General features: G+C 27.5%; 1 long non-coding RNA gene across 1 annotated transcript; it reads right to left on the minus strand.

Moving 5' to 3' along the window:
• Positions 1-3907: 3907 nt before the first annotated feature.
• LOC122721344 lies at positions 3908-5809 on the minus strand. The gene is made up of 3 exons (XR_006347905.1): positions 5462-5809; positions 4835-4971; positions 3908-3945 (listed from the first exon to the last, which is right to left on the minus strand). It is a non-coding gene; the product is annotated as an uncharacterized LOC122721344 (long non-coding RNA).
• Between the last annotated feature and the right edge of the window lie 3518 nt (positions 5810-9327).

Genomic DNA, 9327 nt, shown 5'->3' on the forward strand with positions numbered 1-9327 from the left:
TTGACCAATCCAACATTTAATTTCTAATCTGAACACACGGGACAGATCCACCGCAAGTTCAGATCAAACGGAAAGTAATCCAGCCCAGTGATGTGAAGTGAGAAAAAATAATTGGTTCAGTCACTTCGCAGTCCTGCTCGCATGCACATTGGAGGAATTAAATGGCCGCCTGACGTGGATAGAGACTCTAACACGTCTGTATGCACGAATCTAAATAACAGATGGCACTGTAATAGAGAATCAATTAAGCGTCATTAACTGATAAAAGAAAAATAAATATATTTTTCACCATCTAAACTTACACATACCGTAAATTTTAATTTCTAAATATTTAAACATAAATATATATATATATTTATACTATAGGATGAAATGTAATTTTCTCATAAAATTAAATTTAAAATCTCATTTATTTTTTATATTTTAAAATAAAATAAAAATCAATTAAATTATCTCTTAATATATGGATATATTTAAATATTAATTAATAATATAATTATTAATTATTTATCGAGATGTAAATAGATAGAATATCTGTGAAAATTAAAATATTTAAACACGAATCCAATTAAATAAGTAGATTAAGTTATAAGCATGTGCAATAAGTATAACTAATGTGCAACAAAAAGAAGAAACAGCAGCTAGGTTGAAATTTTCTTTTTGGGTTAGACAAGAGAAGAAGAAGAAGAAGAAAAGCCAGACAAAGGGCAAGCAGAAGCCCTATTCTATTTGAGCCACTAAGATTAAACTGGGCCCCAAATCACAAGTTTATTTTAACCAGCAGATTATATAGTTCATTTTTACATGTTCTGTTTACATAAGATAATATATTTTTAGTAAGTAAATTATTAATTAATCTCAATAAAATTAATTATTTTGTACTTTTATAACATTAATTATTTCATTTTTAATTACAAAATAATTAAAATTAAAGAAATCTTAATTATTTTACAATTTATATTAAGTTTTAAATTTTCATATTCTCAATCTAATTAAGAGGGATTAAATAGTTACGTACACTTTTGGAAAAACAATAATTAATTTATACATTTTTTGAAAATTTAGAACAGTTAATTTTCACTAAATGGCAGAATTTTCTATTTTTAAAATAATTTAAAATTACTATTATTCAGAGATAAATAATTGCTTCAAAATTAATATATTAAATTTATTATTAATATTTTTTTACAATATTTAAAATAATATAATTTTTTAAAATTAATATAAATAAATTAGTAAAATTTTTCATAATATGGAATCTAATTATTTTAAGAAAAAAAAACTAATAAAAAGTTAAAAATTTATATTAATATATGAATTTCATAATATTTTATATAAATTTTTTTCAATTTTTAATTACATATGAAATTTTTATTAGACATTTATGAAGAATTTCCCCATTCCCATCCTTATCTAGCTCAAGTGCTAATGCCACTATCATGCTGACTGGGTCTAATGTCGTTTAAGAAGAAGAAGTCTCCCATAACAGAGGAGGAGGGCCCTGTCTGTATAACTGTGAATGCCAGTGGTAAAGAGAGAGATAATTCTAAACATGTTTATCACTCTATTTCACCTTTTTTTTTTAATTATTGAAGAGCATGAAAATTATCTAGAATTAAAAGGAAACAGTTGGTTTAATATTTCTATAAATAAATTTATTAATATATTTTATTTTTAAATTAAAATTAAATTATAAAAAATAAGTTATTCAAAAATATAAATTAATTTTCACAAACAAAAGAACTTTATACAATATTATAGATTTATATCTCTCAAATTCTTTTGAATTTGATGACAATTTTAATTCTTTTGTTTACATCCTCAAATAATGGGGAAAAAAATATAAATAAAAAAATTTCAATAACTAAAAGTAAATAAAGAATAATTATAAAGAAAAAAAAAAAAAAAAAAAAGCTGAAGAATTGATGCTGATGTCAAATCGAAAAAGCATCTATTACAGGTAAGCAAATACTGGATGGGCACCTATCTTTTATAAAATTTGCTACCGATAAGCAGGATTTCCATTCTCAGTAACATAAAAATCGATAATGTAATGAAAGGTCTGATATGTGAATATATATATATATATAAATGAATAAATAATTATTTTCTTTATTTTAAAATTATTATTTATTTTTTTAATATATATAAAAAAATAAAATAAATAAAAATTATGAGATAAAAAAATATTTTTTATTTTATATATATCTATATAATAATATAATATATTAAAATAAAAAGTAAGAAGGGAATATTAGTAATACTAAAACTACCCCTTTACATATAAGAATTATACATTTATTTTTATATTCTTATTTAAACATTTTTAATTTAATTAAATAATTATATTACTATTTTATTTAAATTAAATTTGTTAAAAACTTATATTAATATTTAATAAAAATTATTAACAAGTTATATTAACATTTAGTTCCATAAATTAATTTTTTTATATAATCTAAAATAACATTGAAAACATTAATTAAAATAAAAAAATCATAAAAACTTTATGTTTTTAAGGACGAAAATTTTAAATCATCATTAATAATAAAATTAGTGATGATGCAATTATTTTTAAATAATTTATTGATCGCTAAAATATGTCTCTAAAACTTTCTAACTTAGGTTATTGATGGTACACGATAATTATTTAAAGTAGACAAAGAGATGTCATCTAACTTAGATTATTGATGGTACAAAATAATCGTTTAAAGTAGACAAAGAGATGTCATCATAAGATAAGTGCACGTGATAAAAATCTGATAAATTAATTCGCAGTTTCATTTGTAAAAAGAAAAGTATGGACGACCATGGTACCCAAAACCGATAGAAAAGAAGATCTGATCTCAAGACAAGTCGGCCTCAGTTCGAATAGACTTGCTCTCTCAATTTCAGGGCGAGACTCCATAAATAAATTATTGTTAACCACTACAATCCAGCAAATCCCCTTTACGCCTGCCATCATGGGATTTTCGACCAATTAGCCAGTGAAAATCCCTTACCAACGAATCGACTGCATTATTGCCAAATTATCAAGAAATACTATATCTATTCTCACCTTCTTACAATATAAATGGAAACAATTATAGAGGCAACTACAAAAAAACAGTAATTTAGCGACCAAAATTTTGGTCGCTAAAAGGCAGAATTTGGTCGTTATTATGAAATAGCGACCATTTAGCGACCAAAATGAAATGGTCGGTGTTTGGCCAGTCGCTAAATTTTTGGCGACAATCTGAAAATTGGTCGCTAAAATAGCGACCAATCAGCGACCATTTTTTGGTCGCTAATTTGGTGTCATGCAAATTAAATATTACAAAATAGCGACCAATCAGCGACCATTTTTTTGGTCGCTAATTTAGTGTCATGGCAAATTAAATATTACACAATAGCGACCAATTAGCGACCATTTTTTTGGTCGCTAATTTGGTGTCATGGTAAATTAAATATTACAAAATAGCGACCAATCAGGGACCATTTTTTGATCGCTAAATTTTGATCGCGAAATAATTGTTGTTTTGATCGCTATTTCATTGTTATTTGATTGCCTCATAAAAAAACATTTGGTCATTATTTCATTGCAAATTAATAATAAAATCAAAAAAATATTTGTTATTTAATTTGCTTTTGTGGCTGATTTATCATTAATATTGACCCAAAAAATTTCACAGCTTTGACTTTTTTTTTTTTTGTCGAATTCACAGTTGACTAAATTCCACAACAATAAGATAGTTAATAAAACAGTACAAATGGACCTTAATCAGTTCTCTGAGAGGGCCAATAAAAAAAATCCTAACTCTATTGCTTAATGTTGACTAGATCCTAAGGTATCATCATGTCCTGAACCAACCAATCAAATCCCTCAAGCAGCCCCTCCCCTGTGTATGCGCTACAGCCCACGATTTTCCAATGCCTGGTTTTGTCCATATTCTCCAGGTTTAGTACCTGCAGAAGTTTTGTAAACTCCATTTTAGAATTTCAAAAGACGAAAGCAAGGCTATAAATCACACATAATAACTTTGGAAGAAAAGAAAAGGGAAACTAAAAGAACAAACCTAACTTGTGAAGAAAATCACCAAGAGAGAGCGAGTCAAACAAAGAACAAAGGCAAATTAAGGAAATTGCATTATTTTCTTTAATTGTCATAATCTAAAACTGCTAAATAGCAGAAAATTTGCCCTATTTATAGAGCTTAAGGACCTAATCAAATTAGGAATAGAATTACATCTAATTATAAATATTAAATAAATTAAAATTAGGAAATAAAAATAATAAATAAATAAAAGTTAAAAATAAGACAGGCTGCTAAATTTCAAAATTAATCTCAGCAACTCAGTGTCTTCAACACACTAAATGCTGACCAACTGGCAGTAGACTTCTATGCCCCACATGATAGGAAACAAATAAAGCAATTGCATCGTCATTGACTATTTTGCAGGAAGAAACCATAAAGATGTAATAGGATAAACGAATAAATAAAAGAGTGATCAATAAATAAAAGATTGATCTCATGTAATAAATAAATTACAAGTCATTTGGGTTTTAATGCACATTGCAGGAACTTCATACATAGAGGTAAACTAATCTTTTGATTTTATGATAATAGGTTTTGAACCAATTCCTTCCTTAGCAAGTTTGACTAAAATTCAAACTACTATTAGATTGACTAAAATTCAAGAAACATGATATTTTTATAACTGCTCGTATGCAATCTAACCATGAAACACAGGAAATAAATAAATGATAGATAAATCTATTTGATTTCCGATCAGGCCATCCCAATGATAATATAATAAAGAAAAAATGAAGCAAAGTAGGTAAAGAAAAAGCTAACCTCCCAAACAATCATGGCATCCTGATTGGTCCCTTTCTTGCCTTGTTGTGTAAACAGTGAAGCAATATTGCTGGACCCATTTAAGAACAATCTCCCAGGAATCAAACATTTAATGTAATGTACAGAGCTTATCATTCCTTGGGAAAAAGGGAAAAGAAAACGCATGAAGAAATTTAAAAAGTTAAAATTTCAACATTGACTCCTCATTTGCAGGCTACTCAAAATCTAAATAAATTGCAGAAGAACAATGATCAGCACAGATGTACATTCCCAGTGAAGCACAATACATCAAGATCCCATCCCAAATGATTAGATCCAATACAATACACATCACAGATCCAACAAAAAGAGTGAAAAGAATTATCAAAATCCATTAGAAGGAAAGTATCACGAATGTGATTCGCAATAACATTCCCAGTTCTAGCTTCTTAAAAAAAAATAGATATAAGTAAAATTAAGCAAGAAATGTGAATTAATCAAAGCTAAATAGCTGAACACAACAAAAAATACTTCACATTAAGCAACAGATCTAAACAGAAACAACAAATAATGAGTTGGATCATAGACTAACAACAAAAAATTAAAACTGCAGCAGATCACGACAAAGAGAAAGAAGAATTGACTCACAAATCCAATTCAGGTCAAGGTGAAGCAAGCCCAGAGAAGGAATGCAAATTCTGGAGAGAGAGACTGAGACAATGAAAGAGAGAAGAAATCAGAGAGAAATAAATAGATCTCACAAACCTGCAGTGACCGAGGACGCGGCGAGGAGCAGCACCGGACAGCAAGACTGGAGCAGAGGAAGCGGCGGAGAAGAGCAGGAACCGAACGCAGAAACGACGTTGACAGCGTGGAGCACGATCGGCGGGAGGCGCACCAGATGAGTGACGTAGAGGCCGAATGGGGGAGGGGAGGGCGGCAGTAGACTTTGAGAGTTGAGAGAGATTTAGGGTTGGGTTTTATGGGTTATTTTGATTGCAGGTTTGTTTATTTATGTTTATTTTTTATCTTTCAATTAAGATTTTATTTTTATAGTTTATATTATTTAAAATGTTTTATATTATATTTTTATTAATTTTGCCTTTAATAGTACAATTAAGATTAGGGATTAATTAGATATTAGGAATTAGAGATTAGGATTAGAAATTAGATTAGAGTAGCTATGTAAACGGATCGGGTATTTTTGGGTATCCGATCCGACCGAACTCTAATAGGACGGATTTGGATAGTTATAATTGGGTTTGGGTTTTAAAAATAATACCCGTTGCGGGTTCGGATTGGATTCGGGTTTTATGTACAGGGTACCCACTACCCGAATCCATTTATATAAATAATTAATCTAATATAAAAAATATATTTTATAATAATATTTATAAATTTTTTTATATATTTTTATTTAAAAATTTAAATTTAAATATTCTTTAGAAATATTATATTTTTTAAATGAAAATTATTAATGAAAAATATTTTTTATATAAATTATTAATTAAAATATATAAGATTAAACGGGTTCGGGTTTTATTCGGATAATAATAATCGGGTTTGGGACGGATTCGGATAGTTTAAATTAATTTTTAATCGGGTTCGGGTTCGGGTAGTTTAATTTTCACGGGTACCCTACCCGTTTACATCCCTAGATTAGAGGATCCCTTAAATTGTCAAAGCGACGTCGTTTTATATACCGAATTGAAATTACTTAATTTAAAATTTTAAATAAAATAAAATTTAATTAAAAATTAAATTAAAATTTTAAAAATAAAATGGTCGCTGATTGATCGCTATTTTAGAGATTAAAATTAAGGATTAGGGTTAGGGATTATGAATTAGGGATCAGGACTTCGGGATTAGGAATTAGAAATTAGGGTTAATTTTATTATGAATTAGGGATTAATTAGGAATTAGGGTTAGAGATTACAAATTAGGAATTACGAATTAGGGTTAATTTTATTAGGGATTAGGGATTAATTAGATATTAGGGATTAGAGATTAGGATTAGGAATTAGGTTAGAGTAGGGATGTAAACGGATCGGGTATTTTCGGGTATCCGATCCGACCGAACCCTAATAGGACGGATTTGGGTAGTTATAATCGGGTTTGGGACGGGTTCGGGTTTTAAAAATAATATCCGTTGCAGGTTCGGATCAGATTCGGATTTTATGTACAGGGTACCCACTATCCGAATTCGTTTATATAAATAATTAAACGGGTTCAGATTTTATTCGGATAATAATAATCGGGTTTGGAACGGATTTGGATAGTTTAAATTAATTTTTAATTGGGTTCGGAACGGGTTCGGATATTACTAATATAAATTGGGTTTGGGTTCGGGTAGTTTAATTTTCACGGTACCCTATCCGTTTACATCCCTAAATTAGAGCATCCTTAAATTATCAAAACGACGTCGTTTTATATACCGAATTGAAATTACTTAATTTAAAATTTTAAATAAAATAAAATTTAATTAAAAATTAAATTAAAATTTTAAAAATAAAATGGTCGCTGATTGGTCGCTATTTAGCGACTAATTATTTTAGTCGCTAAATATGGTCGCTAAATATCCCCACCCAAAAAGTTGTCGCAATTTCGTCGCAAATATGGTCGCTAATAACTCGCGCCATTAATTCCCGCTAAATTAGCGACCATTTTATATTTGGTCGCTAAATAGCGACCAATTAACGACCAAAAATTGGTCGTTAAGCTTTTTGTTAAATAAAAATATTATTTCATTCATTCAGTCGCAGAATGGTCGCTGATTGGTAGCTATATAGCGACAAAAAAATTTGGTTGCTGATTGGTAGCTATATATACAATTCTCTAGTAAAGAGAGAGATAATTCTAAACATGTTTATCACTCTATTTCACCTTTTTTTTTAATTATTGAAGAGCATGAAAATTTTCTAGAATTTAAAGGAAACAGTTGGTTTAATATTTCTATAAATAAATTTATTAATATATTTTATTTTTAAATTAAAATTAAATTATAAAAAATAAGTTATTCAAAAATATAAATTAATTTTCACAAACAAAAGAACTTTATACAATATTATAGATTTATATCTCTCAAATTCTTTTGAATTTGATGACAATTTTAATTCTTTTGTTTACATCCTCAAATAATGGGGAAAAAAATATAAATAAAAAAATTTCAATAACTAAAAGTAAATAAAGAATAATTATAAAGAAAAAAAAAAAAAAAAAAAAGCTGAAGAATTGATGCTGATGTCAAATCGAAAAAGCATCTATTACAGGTAAGCAAATACTGGATGGGCACCTATCTTTTATAAAATTTGCTACCGATAAGCAGGATTTCCATTCTCAGTAACATAAAAATCGATAATGTAATGAAAGGTCTGATATGTGAATATATATATATATAAATGAATAAATAATTATTTTCTTTATTTTAAAATTATTATTTATTTTTTAATATATATAAAAAATAAAATAAATAAAAATTATGAGATAAAAAAATATTTTTTATTTTATATATATCTATATAATAATATAATATATTAAAATAAAAAGTAAGAAGGGAATATTAGTAATACTAAAACTACCCCTTTACATATAAGAATTATACATTTATTTTTATATTCTTATTTAAACATTTTTAATTTAATTAAATAATTATATTACTATTTTATTTAAATTAAATTTGTTAAAAACTTATATTAATATTTAATAAAAATTATTAACAAGTTATATTAACATTTAGTTCCATAAATTAATTTTTTTATATAATCTAAAATAACATTGAAAACATTAATTAAAATAAAAAAATCATAAAAACTTTATGTTTTTAAGGGCGAAAATTTTAAATCATCATTAATAATAAAATTAGTGACGACGCAATTATTTTTAAATAATTTATTGATCGCTAAAATATGTCTCTAAAACTTTTTAACTTAGGTTATTGATGGTACATGATAATTGTTTAAAGTAGACATAGAGATGTCATTTAACTTAGGTTATTGATGGTACAAGATAATAGTTTAAAGTAGACAAAGAGATGTCATCAGAAGATAGGTGCACGTGATAACAATAAGATAAATTAATACGCAGTTTCATTTGTAAAAATAAAAGCACGGACGACCATAGTACCCAAAATTGATAGAAAAGAAGATCTGATTTCAAAACAAGTCGGCCTCAGTTCGAACAAACTTGCTCACTCAATTTCAGGACGAGACTCCATAAATAAATTATTGTTAACCACTACAATCCAGCAAATCCCCTTTACGCCTGCCATCACGGGATTTTCGACCAATTAGCCAATAAAAATCCTTTACCAACGAATCGACTGCATTATTGTCAAATTATCAGGAAATACTATATCTATTCTCACCTTCTTACAATATAAATGAGAAACAATTATAGGGGCAAAGGTATGCAATTCTTTGGCACAAATACTCTCAAGTTCTTCATTCACCCTATTCTCCAGAGTACTAACTTGAGCGTCGGAGTGGCTGCCATAAGCACCCGCCACCTCACATTCT

Source organism: Manihot esculenta, chromosome 12 (genome assembly GCF_001659605.2).
Source record: "Manihot esculenta cultivar AM560-2 chromosome 12, M.esculenta_v8, whole genome shotgun sequence".
Lineage (NCBI taxonomy): Eukaryota > Viridiplantae > Streptophyta > Magnoliopsida > Malpighiales > Euphorbiaceae > Manihot > Manihot esculenta.